Source organism: Ictidomys tridecemlineatus, chromosome 7 (assembly GCF_052094955.1).
Source record: "Ictidomys tridecemlineatus isolate mIctTri1 chromosome 7, mIctTri1.hap1, whole genome shotgun sequence".
In the NCBI taxonomy this organism is placed as follows: Eukaryota; Metazoa; Chordata; class Mammalia; order Rodentia; family Sciuridae; genus Ictidomys; species Ictidomys tridecemlineatus.
In genome coordinates, this window is record NC_135483.1 from 126,421,230 (window position 1) to 126,444,772 (window position 23,543).

Sequence of the window (23,543 nt, forward strand, 5' to 3'; positions counted from 1 at the left end):
ATCTGTGCCACAGATATGGCAGAACTTCATGGCAGAAGAAAGCCACTCAGAACCTGGGAATCAGGAAGCAGAGAGAGAGAGAGAGAGTTCTCTCAGGGACAAAATATAAACCCCACAGGCAGTGACCTACCTCCTCCAGCTATCCTACCTGCCTTCAGTTACTGCCCAGTTAATCCGTATCAGTGGATTGATGCACTGATTAATGTTCTCAATACCCCAATCATTTCACCTCTAAACTTTCTTACATTGTCCTACACATGAGCTTTTGTAGGACACCACATATCTAAATCATAACAGCTCTCTTGACTCTTCTTAGAACGACATGAATCCTGTTGGATCATGATCCCATTCTTGATACCTCGTTTAACCTTACTTGTTTCACAAGTTCAATGGAGATTGAGTTTTTCAAAATATGAATTTTGATGGGGACATTCAGTTCATAGAAAACAAGATTGTTACGTTTGCCACAGAAAAACATGAGAATCCTTGGACTTGCAGGCAGGAGCAGGTTTAGGCTACAGCACAAGATTATATTGCGGGAGAATATCCTGTGTGGCCTTAGCTGATAGAAGCATGCTGTTCCATGGATGAACTACTTCAATGAAAAAGAATCTGTCAATATTTGTTGAACAAATGAGTGCCTTCACCTCAAAAACTATGCCAGTCCATTCACTTTCAGAGGTAAATTCTTAATGTATTTAAATTTCTTCTATCAGATTAGCCTATACAGACTTGTTTAAATTCCCCCTTCAAGTCAATTTGTAATTTTATGTTCTATCCATCCACTCATATTTTATAATATAAATTTCATTCAAATTATAAAATCTACAACTGTCAAGATGGGCATAGTATTCCCATTAAAATCTAAAATTATCTGGCATTTGTAATTTTACTTTCTCTATTATTGTTTATTTTTGAATTTTCAGACTTCTTTTGAATTAATCAGACTTACTACAGTTTTGGTTGCTTCAGTTGGTCCTTGTGAAGAACAATCTTTAGAATTTCATTCTGTGGCCTACTTTATTTCCTTGTTTTATCAACTTTGAATTAGAATCAATGCCAACTTCACCGACTTGCTAACAGGGTGACCTTAAGCAATGGACATAAGCTTCTTGCTCTTTAGCTTCTTATTTACAGAACTCAGGATAATTGCTTACTTCAAAGAGTTGTTTATGTGTACTAGGGTTAGAAACATAGCTGGCATATACTAAGGCTCCCAGAAATACTACGTTTAAGATAATTATTAGCTGCTTTTCTTACATAAAATGCATATAATGCTTTCTTAAATTATGACTATGCATCATATTTTTGACACTTGTATGGTTTTAACTCAAAAGTGCTGTTGTACACTAACACTGTCATTCATTTCAAAATTGTTTGCCATCTTGGGTTTTTTCATGTTTATATATAAAAAAGTTGTGTGGGAGGTTATTGCAATGGATAGTTTATGGAGACAATAGGACATTTTCTTATGGTTCATTTCTAATTTTACCATCTAATGTTCAAATAATGTAATGTAGTTTCTTTTATTTTTGTATATTGGAATTTTTGAAATTCTTATGAATTGTCTTGTGATTATAAAACCTATGTGATAGGACTTATAACTAAATATGGGCATACTATATGCTATCAATATTATCTTAAAAATTAATTATTTGTTCAACAAATAATTGTTCATCACATTTCTTCAACATTTTTGAAGAAATTTATATATATATATATATATATATATATATATATATCAATGGAAGAGAATAGATGCACAAAGAGGCAAATGCTATATGAACATTTAAGAATTTGAATCATTTAGAAAAATGGTTTTAAAAATGACCATTTGACAGTTGACCATTTTTTGAAAAATATAGAAATCAATACCAATATGCAACATATACATGCAGCATATCTGAAAGTATATTTTAGATAGGTAGAGAGAAAAATGTGAAACTTTAAAATATGAAACTTTAGGAAAAATTAGAAATATTTTTCTTGAAATGAATAAGACTTTTCTAAAAAAATTCAAATTTGTAATTCAGAAGGAAATATTTAAATTTTGGCCACAGTTGTATACTTTGGTCTCTGAAAAGATATTATCACCAAAGATGAAAACGAAAGTGCAGACCAGGAAAGATAATATACTCAATGTATATGAATCAAAATATTTTATAATCAGAATTTATACCTAGTTCATACAAAGCAAAATGAAAAAAAATGAAATGGGAAAAAAATGGAGTATAAAAGTATGAGAAAACAACTGAGAGAAGAAATATAAATAACCAGTAAATTTACAGAAATATTATCAACCTCACAACTTAAAAATAAGATTTTATGTTTTATCAAAAAAAATGAGAAATAATTTTTAAGATATTAATATCTAGTTTTGGTAAAGGTGGTAAATTCAGACAAGTTCTTGTGTTTTTAGTTGAGTCTTTTAGGTGAGAATTTTTAGCAGTAAAATTACTCTGCTTATAATAATCTATTTTAGAGAAATGAGTGCATACATGAGCAAAGAAAAACAAATAATGAAACTCACTACAGTACTGATTGCTTGTTGAAGGAAAAAATTGCTAAGCCATTTCAACATCTATCACTATGGAACAGTTAAATAAATCATGGTTCCTTCATACAATACCTTGCAACTATTTAAAAGTATAGGTTAAAGCTAAACATACTAATATGTAAATATTTCTTAATCATATTAAAAGTACAAATCCTTTTGCACATGAATAAATATTTATACATTCATATTCCTTCTGTGAAAAAAGAATGAAAGAAAAAGCAAAAGAGAGGAGGATGGGAAGAAAGAAGAAAAGAAAGAAATGTATTCATGGAGGAGATATTTATTGAACGCCCTGGTACACCAGTCTTTGTTCCATGGTCAAGACAGGACAGGGTCCCTGCTCTCAAGGATCTCTTTCTCCAGAAGCTGACAAAGAAATGTAAACAAGCACACAGACAAATAAGTAATTAGGTAAGGAAGTTGTTTCTCTAGTAATTATTCACACATTAAGAAGTGTTATAAAGAAAATAATACAGGGAAACCAGAGAGAACGAAAGAGGGGTGGCAACAAATAATAAATTGGGGTCAGAAAGGCTGCATTTGAACCGAAACCCGAATTATGAGAAGGGACCAACCAAAAGGAAAAGGAGTTTCCAGCACAGAATGGCAACTGCAGATGCTCTGAAGCAGAAATGAGTTCAAGTGCTTCATTAAGGAAAAGGAAGACAACCACTATGGCTAGCGAGTATCGTTATAGACCTGGGACACCCAAGGTCAGAGAAGTAGACGGGGCCAGGGCACTGAGGGTCCTATGGGCCACAGCAAGGCGTTTGAATTTTATAAAGATTACATGAAATGATTATTAAAGAGTTTTCATAGGTAATACAAATGTATTTGTGTTTAAAATGTCATTTGCACTGCCATATTCAGAATGAATTGTAGGGGGCAATAATTGAACAGAGAGATTGTTTAAGAACATCGTAAAGTAATCCTAAGTACAGATCACAGTGGTAAGCATTAGCAGTAGAGATGGGGAGAGGTAAACCAATTTAACCTACACTTAGGAGACAACAAAACAACAGGCCTATTGACATGGGGAATGTGAGAAAGACAACAAGGATGCCCCCAAGGTTATGGACTTGAGGGAGTTGGATAGCCAGAAGGAGACAGATGGAAAGACAAGGGGAGTAGCAAGCAATGAACTTCAAAGAGTCAAGAATTTAGTTCTGGGCTTGGGTTGTGGCTCAGCAGTAGAGCGCTTACCTAGCACGTGTGAGGCCCTGCGTTCATTCCTCAGCATCACATTAAAAAATAAAATAAAGATAAAAAAAAAAGAATTTAGTTCTGACCTTCCTTGGCTTAAACTAGTATTAATAACAAAGCCAACATCTATGTAGTACTTTGTATGTTTTAAGCACTTACCATATATTAACTTGCTTCGTCCTCATAAAATATTATGATGCAATGCCTATGTAGGGTTTAAAATTTTTTCAAACTAATATTTTACTTGAGTATTTTTTCAAGTTGGTGATGAATAGATTATAAAATTATAACAAAAATTCTACATTAACTTAAATACATTCATCCCTTATTCTGTCACTTTAAATATGCATGTTTCAAAAACATGAATGTCAACATTAAAGATAAAGTTCAGAAAATGTTGCAGGAAAATGCTGTTGGGGTGTATTGAGCCTAACAGAAATGGATTTTTAATATTCTTCACAATTCTGATCTTGGACTCAGAGTTCAGACTCTGGAGAAGGGAATGAAGAAGAGATGGAGGTTACATTACAGTTTCCCTCAGGCCTCTTTACCAAGCAAGGTAGGTGACTGTTTGTACGTAACATTCTCTGACACTCTACTCCTAAAATAAAGACTAGGAAAAAAATGAAAAAGGTTAGAATTTTAACTGAGTCTGAAGAAGTTTATAACTGCAAAGTTAACTGCATAAAAATGTTGACATTCTATGGGTTACCAATCTTATTCAGCTCTTAAAAGAGAACTCTTCTCATAGCATATGTATGTAATGTATATATAATTATACTGTGTTCCAAAGAACTACATTCATCCAACGGCAAATTAGAATAGACAGCATATGTTTTCTGATAAGACCTAAAGCAGCCCTTAAAATGTAATCAAGATTTTTCAAAAAAGACTGAATATTTATTTACAGTCTACCAAGCCACTTCTAGGACAAGCAATCAAATATATCCATCCCTAAGACTTCAGTACAACTAGTATTTTTCTGGACAAAAGGAAGAAAAACATTTCTTTACTCCCATAGTCTAGTCTCAGACAAGGTTTAGCCAAAGCACCCCTGCCTCCAACTGTCGTCTTTTTCTGCCTACTGACAAATGGTTTGAGAAAGTACTATTGTAACCTGTGAAATCACTAGACAAAGGACAAATGATGCCCTTCCACACAGCACCTCTTGAAATTTCTAATCAAAATTTCATACCTGGAGCAGCTTGTGTCTGACAGAGAGCCCCACCATGAAATGCCAATGTTTATTCATTCAGAGCCTCTGCTTTGAGCAGAAGACTCCAGCTTTGTCCTCATGCACTGGAGAGTGCGCTCTTACATTTCAGACAGCATTTGACAAAGTTCCACATCAAAGATCAAGGTCTTGGTAGAGAGATTGAGGTCTGAAAAAGGAGGAAAACAAAATGGACATAAATGTACATTAAATGGATTGAGTGTTGGCTAAAGGGCAGATGAGGGTATGGTCATAAATAAAAACTTTTCGTGGTGACAAAAGGTAACTGCAAAGAGATTATTGGATCAGTGTGAGGATCCCACTTGGTTATTAACCGTTAAGGTGAATCTGGCAATGGAATTGAAAGAAAATCATCTATTTCTCTGAAACAGTTATATTGGAGAAATGAAGAAGAGCATTTAAATTTATTTCATGGTAGAAAAAACAATATGGAGTTACATGATATGTGTGTCATAAATTGATTCAGACTAGTAGGGCTTCAGTTTGAAATCTTAATCTAGATTTTAATTTTTTTACATGGTCTGCCTCTTCACTTTTTTGAAGAAGGGCAAGTAGGTAAAATGCAAAGAGAAGGGGAAAAGTCTAAATTGGAGAGTCCATGGAATGGAAATGGAGAGAAGTATCTTCTTTTCAAAAGAACCAATAAGTTAGGGACTTAGGTGTTGTTGCTGTGGATTTCTTTTACCTCTGGCTCATCATCCATCCTGGATGCCACATAACAAACAAGATTACTAGTTAAATTTGAATTTCAGAGAGCTATCACAACCCTGACCCAGAGGCAAATTGCCATCCAATGGTCCCTGACATTTCTACACTTTCCAGGAAAAGAAAGGGATATTGGGCAAAGTAGGTGGAAGGAAATCCTTGACCGTGATGAAAGTGAAAGTATATATTAGCATTATTAAATCAGGTTTTGGGTGAAATGTTCTTTGGTTTTATCCTGTCACTACTATCAGAATCCACTTCCCTTTCCTTTTTGACGTCCATATTTTCAAAAGTGATGAGTTACTGTTGAGCCATTATGAAATGTATTCTTACTGGTTTCTTTTGGCATACTTTTTAAGTGTCCTAACTTGACTGAGACACTTTAGTCAGTGGTCTCTCAGGTCTTGAGTTAAGTTACTGGGAATTTGCCCTTTTTGATGCTGTTTACTTATTTTTACCCTGTCTCCAGAAACTGACAATAAGCCATTGGAGAAAGTTTTACAAAATAAACCATTTTAAGTATAGTTTCTAAGAATTGCATTCCTTGATGTTTTGATAAAAACACAACTGCCATGGGATGTATCTGAACACCTTGTTGGAAAGCAGAAGATAGATTACCAGATCAAATTTGAATTTTATGTATCCAAGATATCTTTACAACCACAGTACTGCTTGCCTTCCCTTTGTGTGATCCAAAATCATCTGTGAGCAATCTAAAAAGAATTCTAAAGTGGTAATATATGCATTCTTTGAAAATAAACAAACACTTTTTAGACACGACCAGTTGCTTAAACACACTATCGATCATTATAATGAAGATCCAAGTCTTTTGCTAACACACAAAGCGTAATCACTTTGGCTTATGAATTGGCTATGACAGGCCCTTCCCCCTCTCCCTTTGTATGGTCTTTGAGCATCACCTCCTTATACTTTTATGTATATAGACTAATTAAGAGAATAATGTTACATTTGATTTTCCTATTTTTATCAAAAGTAATTATCTTTAACAAATTCTTTAAATTGTTCTGCTTTTTATATCAGTGATTAATGTATTGTGCCTGGTTCTTCTTGCCTGTTAATTGTTTTATACAAGTGGATGCTAATATAAGCAATAAGGTTTTATTAATGTCCCAATCAAATATATTGAAGCATATATGTGTTAAATACATGAGTACTAAATAGGTGATCTTTCTTAAAAGAACATTAGGTTTGAACATTGATCCATATTTATTAATTAATGGCTTTCAAAGCTTTTATGCAAGATGATTAAAATTGTTTATATTTTATCATGTAAAACAATACATCCATTAACATATAGATTTATTCAAAAAGTATAAATGAAATTATAGCACTTAAAGAACATAACTTGAATAGAAATGAATAAATTATTTAATCTGCACTTATTTAAAATATAGACTCTTTTAATAAATACCTTAAAATAAAATCTTGCCCTGCTGAGTTATAAAAATAATCAACTGAAATCAAATATGTATATTGTTGAATCCTAAAAAACAGAAAAATGCTTATTAATTATCATACTCTGATTCTATCATAACTGTAGTTTTTACTATTAAGAAATAGTCTCAAATTAGATGTGGTTCAAATACTATTTAAAGCAACTCAGAGATATTACCATCCTCTCCCCCCAAAAAAAACAGATACACTGTTAACTTGGAATGTATAACATTGTGTCTGCTTAATTTTGAAAATGAGGTGTTATCTAATAATGAATTAAATCTGGTTTCGGTCACTGAAAATTCAGAGATGTTGTTTAGTTAATTTTTACCTATTTTTCATTAAATATAAAATTTTAAATTTCAAAAACAGAATATCAAGACATGGCAGCCTGACAAAAACTTCTTGAAAAAACAATAAAGTACAAATGATTAATAGCCATAATAAGAAATGAGTTAGTAAAATTCAATAAGAAAAAGACAAACCTTCTGTGATCATTTTAAAACACTTGATTTAAATTTTTGTTTAACTTTCTTTGTTACTGCTCTTTCAGATCAGGGCCTATGCATTCTTCCCTGGAATTTGGGTATCCTTGTGACTGCTTCAACCAATAAGGTTTGGCGGAATAAGGCTGTGTGACTTTCCAATCTGCATTATGAAGGGTAATTAATACACCTTTTCCAGAGAACACTGAACACTTGGAATCCTGAGTCTCTGTGACATTAGTCCATCTATTTTGAGGACACTGTCACAAAGAATCCACACCACCTGGAGAGTCCCAAATAGGTGTTTAGGTCCCTAGTTCTTTTGAGTCTTTGATCCTGGTGCTACATATATGAGTAAATATGTTGTGGCTGTAATAGTGTTATTTGTGTCTATGAACACAAATATATATTACTTTCTGCTATGAACAAGTTGTGACCTCCCACCCCACAATTCACTGGGTGAAATCCTAATCCCAAAGCAATGGTATTTGGAGATGGAGCCTTTGGCAGGTAATTAGTTCCGCAGGGTGAAGCTTTCATAATAGGATTAGTGCCTTTATGAGAACAGGCGGAGTATCCAGCTCTTTTTCACCTCAGGAGAGTACACAAGAGGTTGGCAGTCTGCAGCCAGGAAGAGGCCCAAGAACTCAACATGCTGGCACCCTGGTCTAGTCTTCCAGCCTCTGGAAATGTGAGAAATAAATTTCTGTTGTTTATAACCTGTCCAATCTCTGGCACTTTGTTATGTATCCCAACTTGACTATTTTCTGTGCTGTTATAATAAATTACTATAAATCTGAGACACAGAGAGGCATAGGATCTTTGTCTCATGGATTCCTAAGAAAGAGCCGGTAAAGTACAGTGATGGAATGTCTTTCTCTATTTACACAGAGAGAAAATGCAGCTCCCACGAGGGAGGGGTTAGGAATGGATAGCTTGTGAGTAGCTACTGTCTAGAGGTTTAGGCAGTATTGCTTAGGTAGGTGACCTTTAAAGCAATTGGCTGATGACTTTTGTGGAGGAGAGTTGCGAGGACACTTGGTGATCATGGGGGAGGGGCTCCAAGCAGGATGTTGATCATGTGCTGTTCAAGAGCTTGTTCACATGTTTGATCACTGGTTGTCTGGTCCATCAGGTACATTATTCAGGGAATTATAGCAATGCAGGTCCCCACCCTGTCTGCCTGTCATGTTTCTAGCTCCTACTCTTACCAATTTGAGTACTTCCCGTGTTGCTATAATAAATTACCACAAATTTACTGACTTAAAACAAAATAAATTTATCGTCTTGCAGCATGGAGGTTACAAGTCCAAAATGTGTTTCCTTGGGTTAAAATGAAGGTCTTGGCAGGATCTTTTTCAGGGGTGGAGAGGATTCAAGGAAGAATCTCCTCCTCTCTTGCCTTTTATTTGCTGGCTGCTTGCATTCTTGGTTTGTAATCCCTTCCTCCCTCTTCAAAGCTAACAATGGCTAATTGAGTCTCCCATCACATTACCCTGACACTGACTCTGCTATTCCATTCTTTCATCTATGATAATCCTTATGATTATATCGGTCCCCACCAAATAATCCAAAACAATATCCCTAACTCAAACTTGTAATTTAATCTCCAATGTAAGGTCCCTTCCATATTCACAGGTTCTGGGGACTAGGACATGGGCACTTTTGGAGACCATTGTCCTATTTACCATAAAGTGATACAATCAGGAATAGTGTCATAATTTCTATGGCCCAGTGGGAACTGGAATGCAGAACTCCATATTGGAAAAGTATTAATGATGCCAAGATGATCATAGCAGAGCAATAAACCAAGCATGCAACCCTTCTAAGAGTGGAGTTGTGGCCACCCTGTACAGGATGCATTTCCATCCATGAAACTGCTCTGGGATACAGGCACTACATCACTTCCATGCTTCTGGGACTTCAGCAGAAGTCTTAAACCTGAAACAGAGATATCCCACTGTATCTTTTAATATTGACAATTTTTCTTCAAGTAAGGTGTATTTTTGTAGTCGAAGTTTATTATTAGTCTTGCAAATGTGCAAACAATACAGATACAATACAGAAAATAACAGGTTATTGGCAAATCAATTTGCAATGTTTTAAGGTTTCTATAAGTCTCCCAGAATGCACAAAGGCTGGCCTGAATGCCAATTGTTTCTAAAAATATATCATTCCTTTTCTCCTTTCAAATTTTTGATGTCCTTAAAAAATACCAAATAAATGGAGTATGAATTTTCATATTATGAAATCTATGCATTTAAAAAGTGAAATGTTTTATATTACACATAAAAATTCAGCAAAGATTTTTTTTTCAAAATTAAGATTCCAATTCTGTAGTTTAAAATATCTATACAATTACCATGATAATTTAAAAGTCCAATGCAGGTATTTTACCTATTTAAATTTATTCCCTTAACCATTTCTCTTAATCCAACTTGAATCATGTAAGTGTTTGGAATGTCTGATTTAGTGAGTTTATTCCCAGGAAACTACAAAAAGAATAAATTTCTACATTTTTAACATGACATTCAAGATCGTTGGCCAAATAGCACATCTTATCCATCCAGCCTCATCTCATGCCTCCTTCCTGGTCACATATTAAACTAACCGTTATTAGTGCTATGGTTTGGATATGGTTTACCCCCTAAAGTTTCATGTGCTGGAAGCTCAATTCCCCTGTTGAGGTAGTGGAATCATTAAGTGGTAGAGGCCAGTAGAACATAACTAGGTCATGGGTTCTCCATCCTTATGAGTAGATTAATGCTGCCTTCAAGGAGTGCGTCAGGTCTTTGGTGACTGAATTCGATCTTTTGAGAGCAAGTTGTTCTAAAGAGAGGCCATCCATGGCTTCACCTCTTTTGCATGTGGTCAGTTCCCTAATTCTTCCATCATGTTGTGACACTGCCAGAAAGCTGTAGCCAGGACACTAGCCCCATGCTGTTTGGACCATCAACATTATAAACCAAATTGAAGATCTTGTTTACTTTATAAAGCACCCAGATTCGGGCATTTTGTTACAGTACCACAAAACACACTAAACTACTTAATCATAAAATCAATTTGTCTGTCTCTACGCCTCTTTGATTTTTCTACATGGAAAGTTTCCCCTCTTGCTAATGAACCTGACTCACAGATTCTCAACTAAAAAAGGTATGTCAGAACACCAAAAGAATTTGTTGCTATTTATTTGTTTATTTCTTTTTTAATACTAATGCCCAAGCCCCAAAGGATCTAATTAACCAGAATCTCTAAAATGTAATTGATAAAATCATAACTTTAAAAACATAAACATGTGATTATAGTAGGACTAAAAGCCATGAACCTAATAAAAGATAAAAATAATTCCTCCTTGATAAGTTTGTCTTTCTGCACACATACCTGCTAGTCTTACTTAACTACTTACATTACTGCAGTCTTACCACACACACCTAATCAACTATAAGGTACTATTGGTATAATCATGTCCTGGAATATAATTATTTCCTTGCTACATCTGAAAACTTTTCCCTTCCCCTTCTTCATTGCCTTCCTACTGGGCCCAGTCCACCACATTTAGACTGTTACAAAAACGAATTCCCTCTAGACCTAATTGCCTTCAATAGAACTTCACAAATCAAGCAGAGGGGTCTATAAAAACATGATTCTATAGGGTTACTTTTCAGTTTAAAACGATTTTTTTTTTATAAAGCAAATGTCCATAAAGTAGAGACCAATTCCTTCAGAAGATCTAAAGCCAGCCCGGCATGACTCCTCTTAACTCTCTATCCTTGATTCACCTAGTTCATCATCCTGGTCTCAATTTAAACAATGGCTTTAAAATCGTGTCTTCATGCCTCCCTCACATGCACACATGCCCCTGAGATAAGCCTTCTTGCTATCTGTTCTTTTGTAGCCCTCACCACATCTCTTTTTCTTGCTTGCCAGTATATGCTATACACACTGTAAACTTCAAAAGGGCAGAGGCCATACCTGCCATGGTGAGAATTTCGTATTTAATGAATATACATAAATGAATAAATGAAAAAAATTGACTACAGGCATTTGTTTCCAGTTACCAGATGTTTTGCTTTGTTTAAACACAATTTAAAAAATTAAAGAATGCCAAGCTAAATATTTTGTTGGTTTTGCCTTAAAAAAAAAAAAAGAAAAGAAAACGTCTTGTTTTCTCTCTACAGATGCTTAGAAGCTTTAGATGAAAATGTTAATTATCGTAAAACATATATTTTTACATAGGAAAAAACACCACAGTCATACATATGTGGATAGCATATTAGTCATGGAGTGGGCCGGAAACAGATGGCACATCACTGAGAAGAGTTGGGTAAAGAGATCTTTACCTCAGTGTGGGTGGGTGTAGGGCAACCCCTGCAGTCCTGCCCTGCTAGTGAACAGCAAATGGCCCTCACTCTCCCACCTCTGTTCATTCTCCTGCTGGGTATCCACTGGTGACATCCCACCGGGAACCAAGAGGAGCAGAGTCACAGAAGAGAGTGGAGGAGAGTGGAAAGTGGGAAACCAAAAATATGCACCTAGAGAAGTGAAGTAGACCATGTGCCCAGCCCAGGATTTCCACCCACCTCACAGGTATTAGCAAGACTATTGTCAAGAATCAGAACACTTTGTTAAAAAGAGGTTGATACATTGTCTTTTTAGTTAATATAGAAGAACAACAACAGCAAAGTACTGACTGGAGTTAACTCTCAAGGGTGGCAGTTTTTCTCCCTAGTAGGCAGACATCAGGAAACAGGACTAAGGTAACCCAACAAATTTTCATAGTATGGTCCCAAGTAAACACTATCACCCCATCTAAAATGGCACTCTCTTATTGTCTAGAGTAACCATGTGTTTATTAGTTTAAGTTCTGCTCCTATTTTCTTTTTTTATATCAAAATCAATATTTATCTTCATAACATTTATATTTGCTTAGTGCAAAAATGTCTCTTAAACTGTGAAATGACAAGCTTTAACCTGTACTAGATTATTTCGGCATTCTATGTATTTTATCAATTTAACCCAAATGTTAACCCTCTCCTCTTAAATGAGATACAATAGACCAAGTCCATCCCCATTAAGGAATAGGGATGTGTCTGAAGAGGTGGCACGCTCACCTGGCATGTGCGTGGCTCTGGGTTTGATCCTGAGCACCACATACAAATAAAAATGTTGTGTCCGCCGAAAACTAAAAAATAAATATTAAAAAAAAAATTCTCTCTCTCTCTCTCTCTCTCTCTCTCTCTCTCTCTCTCTCTCTCTCTCTCTTTCTAAAAAAAAAAAAAAAAAAAAAAAAAAGGAAGAATCCAGTGCTGTCCCCAGAACAACTGCATGTGCCCAGGTAATGACACTAATCTAGTCACTTCTGCTCTGCTCTTTGTTCCTTGGTGTTAATCCTTCTTTCTTATAACTATGATGCTTTTTCTCATATTTGGATATCCTTAGGGCTAAATTGCTTTTTATTCCTAATGTTAAATGATTTTAAGTCTCTCTTACATCCTTCATTTTCCTTCTTTAAAATTTCTACCATCAAAAACTTAACTCCCTCCTTCTCTAAACACAGGCACATTCCCTTTCGTATGGAGAATTCTGGTGTGCCTTGCTGTCAATTCGCCCAACATGTATGTACTTTATTCATAGTTATGTACGAGTATTATCAATACTTCATTTTGCAAGACAATTTCATATAGAGGTTAAAAGCCTGTCACATTCATCAGGATATACCCATGTGTCTAATCCATGAACATACACCTCCACGTATTTTGGTTGTCTTTTATTTTTGTCAGTACTGTTTTGTAGTTTTCCATGTGGAGGATTACAAATCTTTTGTAACATTTATTCCTATGAATTTGATGCTTTAATACTATTACAAATACCAGACTCTTACATTTAATTTTTCAAATGTATGATATCAGGAATATATGGAAATACAACTGATTTTCATAAATTGATCTTGTATCTAGTAATCTCGCTTAATTTTCTTATTAATTCAAATAATATATCTGTAGATTCTTTTGGATTCTTAAAGTATACAGTCATTTTGTTTATTAAAATGACAGTGTTTACTTCTGAAAAATTCCTGTCAAACTACATTGTCCCTGAACCCAGAACTCTACCCTTATGGCTATGTTGACCAGGAAGGAGCTGGGAGGCCCCTTTGTGTTTTAATCTCCTTATCCATGAAGGAGGGGCCATAGCAAAACCAACCTCATGTTATTGTGAAGTTAAAAAGACATAAGCATGAAAACATACTTACAACAGTGCTTGACCCATAAATAGGTAATTTTTTAATATCAAAATTATTTCCAGTTTGATGCTCATGCTTACTTTTCATTTAATTGAACCATCACCGTTGTATAATAATCATACCCCTAAATAATGACAATTAAGTGCGTGTAGGAATAATCGGAAGCGTGCTTTAAAAACTGATTTTTATTTTACATCAAAAACTAATAAAAATGGAAAATATACCTCACTCAAAATGCCAACAAAAATATTAACTAGGGATAATTTTAGCAACAGAAGTAAAAAAGCTACATGGGGAAAGGGCTAGGTAATGAAGCAACCTGAGATATTTCTCAACAAGATGACAACTGTTTTAGTCAGTTTTTTTTTTTTTTTTTTTTTTGTCACTGTGACCAAAAGATCTAACAAGAACAATTAAAGACAAAAAGTTTATTTTAACTCATAGGTTCAGAGGTCACAGTTCATAGACAACCAACTTCAGAGCTCTGGGCCTGAGATGAGGCAGAACATCATGGCAGAAGAGCACGGCAAAGGAGCAAAGGAATGCAGCTCAGAGGATGGCCACCAGGAAGCAGAGAAAGCTTCACTCACCAGGGAGAAAATATAAACCCCCAAAGCAAACACCCAGTGACCTACCTCCTCCAGCTACACCCTACCCACCTACAGTCACCCCCCAATTTACAGCTCTCATCATCTAGTCAGTCCCACTCTGAATGTTCGTGCATTGTCTCGTGAGTGTTAGGGGGACACCTCGTATTTAAATCATAACAATGACTTTGCCTGGAAAAATCACTCACTCGCCATGGATTCATAATTCTAAAGTACTTCTTTAAAAAAATACCAAGAGGTTTCTATTTTAACTTTGGAAAAAAATTTTAAATTTGATATGGAAAATTAAGCAGTTTAATAAGTCTACAAGTTTTAACAGCATCGTCTTCTTCCTAAGAACCATTTACTGACCTTTAGAAAGCATTGCTTAGGGAACCAGTGTGCTAATGGCCAAGAACAACTCCACTCTTTTTCCCATGTAGCTAGAAGTTATGAGTATGCTGTTATATTGATGTTTATTTATTTTAATGCTACAATGAAGGAAAGAAAGCTAAGAAGATTCTCGCAGACCGCCCTTCACAATTTCTAGACCCATTTCCTTCCTAAAAGTATTTTCTCTTCCCTCGATGGGTCCCCCCCTCTTAACAAAGAACGTAAAGATCCTGAGGGGAAAACGACAAATCTTCTTTGCATTTGTGTCCTTGTATGACTGAACATTTCCAGACTGGAGAAATGTATTCTATTCAAATTCCAGCCCTCTTTTATTTTAACATCAAAAGGCATTTGTGTTTTCTAAAGGAAAAATGAAAAATGATAGGACCAGCTTTTTGCTGTGTTCTCCTGGTAGACAGAGGGCTCACTCTTGAGGGCACACATATGTTTTTCTTCCTTCCAAAGATGCCATTTTATTTTTGAATAAACAAGAAGTGAATATTTTCTGAGTAGAGGAAGACATAGCTTCAAAAATTTCTAATGCTTATCATGTTGTTTATCTTCTAACTGGAAATGCATTTATTGTTTTCTGAGTCTCCACTTAGGGTCTAGGTTAGAGGAGGAGGGGGGGGAGAATTAAATAAATTAGGAAAAAGGAAGACTGGGCAACAATGAGAAAGTGCCTTAGGTCATCAGTACTTCACAGTCATTAATTCACTTAAACCATGTAGAAATCATAAAGAAAAAAAGTAAAAATTGATGTAGTATGTATAAGCTATTTATTCATGAAGTTGTCCTATTCAGGTGGAGTATCACAATCTACCTAAATGTGAGTAAATGGAGTCAAAAAAGAAAACAACCTTCATTAGTATTCTCCATCCGTCTTTATTATGATCTCTGAATCTTGCACCATTTTAACTAAACATCCTTGAAAATTGCCTTGTGTTCTCTAATATAAGTAATGTTACTTTTAGATGGCTTTTTAAATTCTCCCTTCTAGAACATGCAACCATTTCCTAAATTTTTGCCCATAAGATTCTTCTCTTTTTGCATTCTTCTACTCAGGAAATAATTATTCTCATTGCCTCTATTATTGTGCATACTGGACATGATTCCCAGATCTAGCTCTTAATACCTGACCCCTATTTCATAATTATAATAGCAATCTTAACATGGCACATATTTTTTTCCAAATAAACCATTACTTTTTAGCTTTTAACTGAAAGAGTCAAGTGTGTTTCTTCATTTTTGCTCTAAATTTTACAACTTATTCCCCCAAATTTCAATATTTTTAGTTTTACACATCTGCCTTCATACTCATTGCTATCACCTCTGTTCAAACCTATTTTTGTTCCCTAACCTGGTCACCAAACCATTGCTCATATCTTGTCTTTTCCCACTGATATTTATTCATATTACACTCTGTGGTCAGATTAGTCTGCCTGAAGCATTACTGAGATCTTTGCTCTTAGGAATCCTAATCTCTGTTTAAGGTTCATTTGAAATGCCATTTCCTCCATGAAATTTTTCTTACTATATACACTATAATACCTTTCTCTTTTTCCATAACATTTTGTGTGTGCGTGCGTGTGTGTGTGTGTGTGTGTGTGTGTGTGTGTTTTATGTTAGTTGCCTGCAGATGTTTATAGGACAAAGCACACTGAAAAGGAGAAATTGAGAACTTTTCAAAAAGCCATTGTGACAAAAATGAATCTGGATCCCTGGGCTACATTTTCTTTCTTCATGTATATCAACTTCCAAACAAGTATGCTTCTCAATACTGTTAATTCTGATTCATTCTTTTGAATGTTAGGTATCAAGACTGAAACTCCCTTATCTAGTCAAAAACTATTCCATTGGTGAGATTTCTCACTATTCTAGAAAATGGTAATTTGGTACAAAACATTTGTCAGTAGATGGAGCAAGAAAGAACGTGGAACGTGACTTGCACACACTATTTTAGTCTTGTGAACCTCAACTTAAATTTTTAAGGACAGAAGCTCACTTTTGCGTTACCTGGAACCTGTCCAAAATGAAACCTCAACAGCCTATGATTCCTAAAGGCCACACAAATGAGCAGTTCTCATGATAAACACTAGCCTCAACACCTCCTGCTTCAAGACCAATTGTCACAGATGATTTTTTAAATGGTTGCAAAAGTCACACCCAAATCTCAGGAGAACAGTGTACTGCTAAAATCAAGGATGAAGCTAACTCATTCCTTTGGATTAGATATATTAATATTCTTTAACACTATTTCTCATCTTGCCATATAGATGTAGCTTCACCTAAAAGTCAACAACCCAAGATAATTATATCATTTTTAGCATGTTCCTGATACAAAATTTTTTTTCTTACATAGATGGCAACTAAAAGATGGTTAATTTCTAAAAAGAGCTTTTACTACAAGTTAGCACCTTTAGAATTCATATGACTGACTACACCAGAATATTCTATAGTCCTCTGCTCTACCAGCTGAGCTATCAAAGGCAGCAGAATAAAATAGACACTAGTAATTGCTGTATGTATATACGTGGCTGTATAACCAATGTGATTCTGCAACCTGTACACTTGGAAAAATGAGAAATTATACCCCATTTGATTCAAATGCATGATATGTCAAGATCATTGTATTGTCATGAGCAACTAATAAAAAAAACTATAAAGAAAGGGGAAAAAAAGAATTCATATGACTGGTCACAATGTTCGACAGCTTATGTAACCTTATTACTTATCTCTTGTTTTTCTCTGTAAATAAAGAAGAAATCTTATTGGTGTCAAATATTCAAAATAAGAACCCGAAGTAGGAAATTTTCTGAATGGGGGATGGGAGATTGAATCAAGAGGAAATCTTACTTATAATAATTGGTGTACAATATCAAAAATAAAATCAAGCAAGGGCATATCTAAAGACTGCCCACTTTATAGTAATGGTGGCTGTCCCTTCACTTAAGTGATAAGAAGCGTCCTGAAATACCTGCATAATTGAAGGCAAACACTTTATAGTAAAGTGCAGCTTTAAACTGGAGGTTGAGATGGTTTGGATTTCTGGAACAACTAAGTCTGAAGCAATCTAGTAAGTACCATAGCCCCATCTTCCCTACAATTCCCTTATTTTAATAATGACCCTTAGATTTTTTTAAATCCCATGTCAAAATTTAGGATTTTTTAATTCACCTCACAGATTACAAATAGAATTATTTGTAACTAGCCAAATAGTTTTAAAATATATTTAATTTATTGAGTGATGAGACTTTCAGAAAATGATCCATAAGATACTATCACACTTAAGTCCTAGAACATTTACTTAAAGCAATAAAGCTGAACTCAACCTCACTCCCTGTAGAATTCTTGCTTAAAAAATAAGAAATCTCTTTTTCCTTTTCTCTCTCTTCCAAAACCCACTCTCAAAGCCACTTTGCTTTGTTAACTTTCATAGCATGTATTCTCACTACAGCCTTCAACACCTGAAAAATTAGTGGAAGAATTTGACTGATTATAGAGGCTGTTTTCCTTGTTCCACGGCTTGTTCTAAAAGGGATACTCAGCAGAACTTGCATTTTTTTCTTTCATTTTGTGCTGTCTGCATGAGTAATTACCTCCCTGATTTCTGAGATGCAATTGAGTAGCTTCCACATTAGAAAAATCCAAAGATTGATAGAGCCATCGCTCCTAAAGGATTAGTCTGCGGCTGTAATTCCACAGAGTAGGTCATTCAAATAGCAACATGCTGCAAACTTTAATTTCTCTTGTTTTTAAGAGTCAGATATTGTTACCAATTCCAGGGAAGCTGGAGAGGTCCTGTGGGTCTTTTACACAGGTGATGATCTTTAAAATTCCCCTGAGGGATTGCTTCCCACCCTCATGGAATGTGTCAGCCCAGAAGGTGCCTTCAAGATAACTAAGTGTGATGCCAGGCAGATGCTCTACCACTAAGCTACGCACACACCCCCAGCCCCAATTGTATCATCTTTCATGTGTCCTTTTCTATCAGGGAACAGAGGTTTATCTAAGTTGGAAATCGAAAGCTTTCTTTGATCCAAACTTAGGGTCAGTTGTTTTTGAAACATCTCAATAAACTGTTTCCTTTCAAAAAAAAAAAAAAAAAAGAAAGAAAAAGAAAACTAAGCACAGAGTATACTTTATGGAAAAATAAAGCTATAACATTTAATTTACTCATCTATGAGTTGTAATTTTTAAGTATCTGTGCTAATAGTTTCAGAGCAAGCTGAAATCAATTATGCAAAACGTTTGACAGTGTTTGAATTGTGAAAAAGCTTTAAAACCTGTTTCAAAAGTGAAAAATTGTTTCTTTTAAAACAGATGTCAACATTGGATGCAGTAGCCTGTCTTAGATAGCTTGGACCACCATAACAAAATATATAGTCTGTGGCTTAAAAACCAGAAATATATTTTCTCAACAGCTCTGGAGGCTAGAGATGTGAGATCAAGGTACTAACAGAGTGACATTCTACTAAGGGCTGTCACTGTGGGCTGGAGACAGTAGTCTTCTCGCTGTGTCCTTACATGGCAGAGAGAAAGACATCTCGGGCATCACCTCCTCTTTTGTAAGAACACCAGTTCTATGAGAGTAGGACTACCCCCTTATGACCTCATTTTCATCTTAATCATGTCCTTAAAGGGCTTTCTATGATGCATTCTTAGGAGAGTTAGTGTGTCAACACATGAATTTTGGAGGGACAAAATTCAGTTCATATCATCACCTGAAAGACTCAATGAGTTTTCATACATTTAGATGCTCAAAAACTACAGAATTCCAAGTTGATGTTATGTGTGGAATCTGGTCTTGGACTTCAGTTCTGTCTTTCTTTTCTTTTTTAAACTAATCAGTCTGGTGGTCCCTTGTATTAGGCAGGTATCCAGCATGTACACTACAGAGATTGTAAAAACCATTACAAATAAAATTATTTGTAGCTAGCCAAAGAAAACTAAATCAAATTTTGTTTATTCCCTAGTACTTTTCAAGTTAGCTTGTTTATTATATTTACAACCTTATTTAATTTGTTGCAGATGTTTAGGGGAAGGTTTTGTAAGCATTCACTGTTAAGAATGTTTTTTCATAAAATCCATTTTCCAAATGTCTGAATAATGACAAAAGACCTCCTAACAGAATATTAAGCCAGGAAATTCATCTAAACATCACAACTGTAATCATAAGTGGTATAAGCTGTAGTTTCTGTCTGATTAATTTTGGCTCAGTAGATGTTGTTGAAATGATTATTTTTGACTCAATTTTTTTCTCTTTATATAAAACTAAATACCAAAGCACACAGGACACAGGATGAAATGGTGGTCTCTTAAACTGAATTTTTAGTGAAAGCAGTGCTACTAATTTTCAGGTAATCTTACAAAGATTTTTTTTCCTCCTAGCAATATTGAAAGCAGACTCATGCTTTCTACATAGAATGACAGTTTTTTTTTATTTAAATACTTATTTTCACTCCATTAGGATAGTTGAGTGTCTTCAAAATAACTAAGTGTCATGCTAGGCACTATGTTATAAAAGAACTTTTCTGTTATACTATTCATTCTTGGCTTTTGAAATTTGTTCTGCTCCATAGTCATTTTACTGAAAAGCAAGATCTTTGTAAATTAGCTGCACATTTAATTAATTGAAATTCAACCTCCCAAGACAAACCACAGATGCTGTACATATTTAGCAGTGTCTTCTAACCAGCTGTACTAATCTGGGCAGTAACACTACCCTGTGGCTAAACATCTGGACAGAGTGAGAAAACAGAATAATAAATACTTTTAGAATTCTGTTGGACAGAAGCCTACAGGTGACATCAGAAAACGTAAACATGGAAAAAGAAAAAAAAAAAGCATTTGCTGTCTAATTTAGCATTACAACTAGAAAGACAGATCATACAAATTTCACAATACTGCCTTCAACAAATTTAACTTAAAGAAACAACATTTTCTCTTTTATAGTTAGCTGTCAGATTGCAAAGAACAAAAATCTTAAAGAGTTCAAACAGAAATGAGGTAGTACAGTTATAAAAATTGCACCACATTTTGAAGAGGCAAAGGCACTAGTTTTCTTACCATTTAGGACTTAATGGAAGAATAAGATTTCCCTGGAGAGCATCACATCAATAAATAAATAAATAAATAAATAAAAGTTCCTATGCCTTAACACTGTCCTCTTCATTAGACACCACTAAATCCACCACAATACTTGTGAGAAATGGTTGCTTAGTTTTTAAAGTTCCTCTCAAAGAGACATAGTTTTCTGTCCTTACAGAATATGCAGCATTTGCTTTCACTTTAACACAGGTAGAAGGTGACACAGGTAGAAGGTGAAAGGCCCTCTGGGCCATTTGCTCTGAATGCCAGAACAAACAATTCTAACAGCCATATTCCTGGGGTGGATTTAGGAACATTTTTCATAATACAAAGAAAGAATAAAGAATGTCTCTCGCCTAACAAAAATTTCCTTGATCATAGATGGGATTCAGATATGATGTAATTCAGCTTATATGACAGGCGTATTTCTCTTAGAAAGGAACTAATTGAAAAAAATATTTTTTTCCAATTTTCAATTTGAAGTTGACAACAACCAAGAAGATATGGTACTTAACTAATTTGATCCTAGAATCAATGTAACCAGCACGTGTAGGATAGGATTTTTGAAAACTTCAGTTTGATTCTGCAGGAAGATGAGACATTCAGAAAGTGCTGTTCATCCCTTTAGAAATTAATCAAAATCTCCAGAGCATCTGAGATAACATGTCATGAAACTTTATTTATTTTTGGATTTATCATTTGGTGAGTAGGCATAAACTTTCACAGTTCAGAATTCCTTTTTACCCTTTCATTGCTATTTCAAATATAGAAAGAAAATGAGCATTTAAAGTTTTCTTATGAGTGCAAACTTACTACACTAGGATATTTTTTCCATACTCTCTTTCAGAAACTTACTTTACTTTTTATTTAAATAAAAAGTTTATTTTCATATAAATTTTTTAAATGTCCCTTTCATTACAAAATAGTCAAGTATCATTTAAGAATTCACAATAACACTGTCACTGAAAATCAATATACCAAAAAATTACTGTGTGACTGTGGAAAAGGAAAAAACAACTCATAATGCTGATGATTTGCTGAGCATCAGTTTTACATTAATAATGTAATGCAATGTAAAATAATGCTGAGGCAGGGGGACCTCGAGTTTAAAGCCAGCCTCAGCAATTTAGTAGGGCTCTAAGCAATTTAGCAAGGACCTGTCTCTAAATAAAACAGAAAATGGGCTGCAGATGTGGCTCAAGGGTTAAGTGCCCCTGAGTTCAATCCCTGGTATTAATGAATGAATGAATGAATGAATAAATAAATAAATAAAATAGTATAATTAACAAGTTGCTTAAAATGTGTTTAGAAAAGTATCAAGTGAGAAAAAGTATTTTCTTATTTTAATATTTATTGTCTTGATTGAAAGTCAACACAAGATTTAGGGAAGAAAGATGCTAGAGAAACTGTCAGAGGAAATGGGTCCTAGCTAGATGAGAACCAGAAAATTAGAATTACACCAAGGTCACAATTACAGAAAAATAGCATAAAAAATAAACTGAGCATAGAGTAAGGTATAGATTAGGGAATCAAATGCATATTACTTCATTTACAAACATGTAACTCTATGACTAAAGAGACATGTAGATTGATAGCTGTGTATATGTATGTTGCTATGTTCACATATCTATGCATACATTTTTTTCCAAGAGCTGAAGTCTAATTTCTGTTGGAATTAACATAGAATACTCCCCTAGATAACAACAAATCCTACATATACAAGCATAATAGTCCATTATTATTTTATAGTTACTTCAGTTACTTTGTTGTAAATATATTTTGTGGCATACTCCAAATATAAACCTTGTTAAGAGAACAATATCTAAGAACAATTGTCATCTCAGTTTACTCTGCTTAGCATAATTGATTTAAATTATTATCTACAAAACTACCCAACACATACAGCATTATTGATAAGGGTATCTTCAATAACATGTTTTTAAAAACTCATTAATTAGAAAGGTTGATTCCAAATTATGGAAAAATTTCTAGGTATAATAGAGTTAAAACATTTTATACCTATATGTAAACTTATGTATATGTATTGTGTGTATCTATATTTAATATATACTTATGTAGGGCATGACTGTATATGTATGTATAATTATTTTTTAAAAAATGGGGATTGAACCCAGAGGCACCGTATCACTAAGCTACATCCCCAGGCTCCTTTTTTGTTGAGACAGGGTTTCACTAAATTTTGGAGGCTGGACTTAAACTTGCAATCCTCCTGACTCAAATTCCCAAGTTATTTTAAAATAATATATTTTATAATATAAATTATAATATAATTTATAAATAATGTTAATTATTTTAATGTATGTAAAATGTAAGTATTTACATTGATATGTAATGAGATGTATTAGACAAATTAGAACTAAGATTTGAATTTGATGATGAAAACAGAGACTATCAAATGCGTAAAGAGAACAGTAACAGTAGAGAGGTGTTCCCTACCCAGTTATCTCTCTGATTGCTTCACTTCTCAAGTATGTCTAGTACATTCCCACCATAAGTTTCAGCTATTTTCTGTCTTTGGAAACTTTGGTTCTTGCACCATATCAATGAGCATCTTTTACCTTTATCTCTTTCA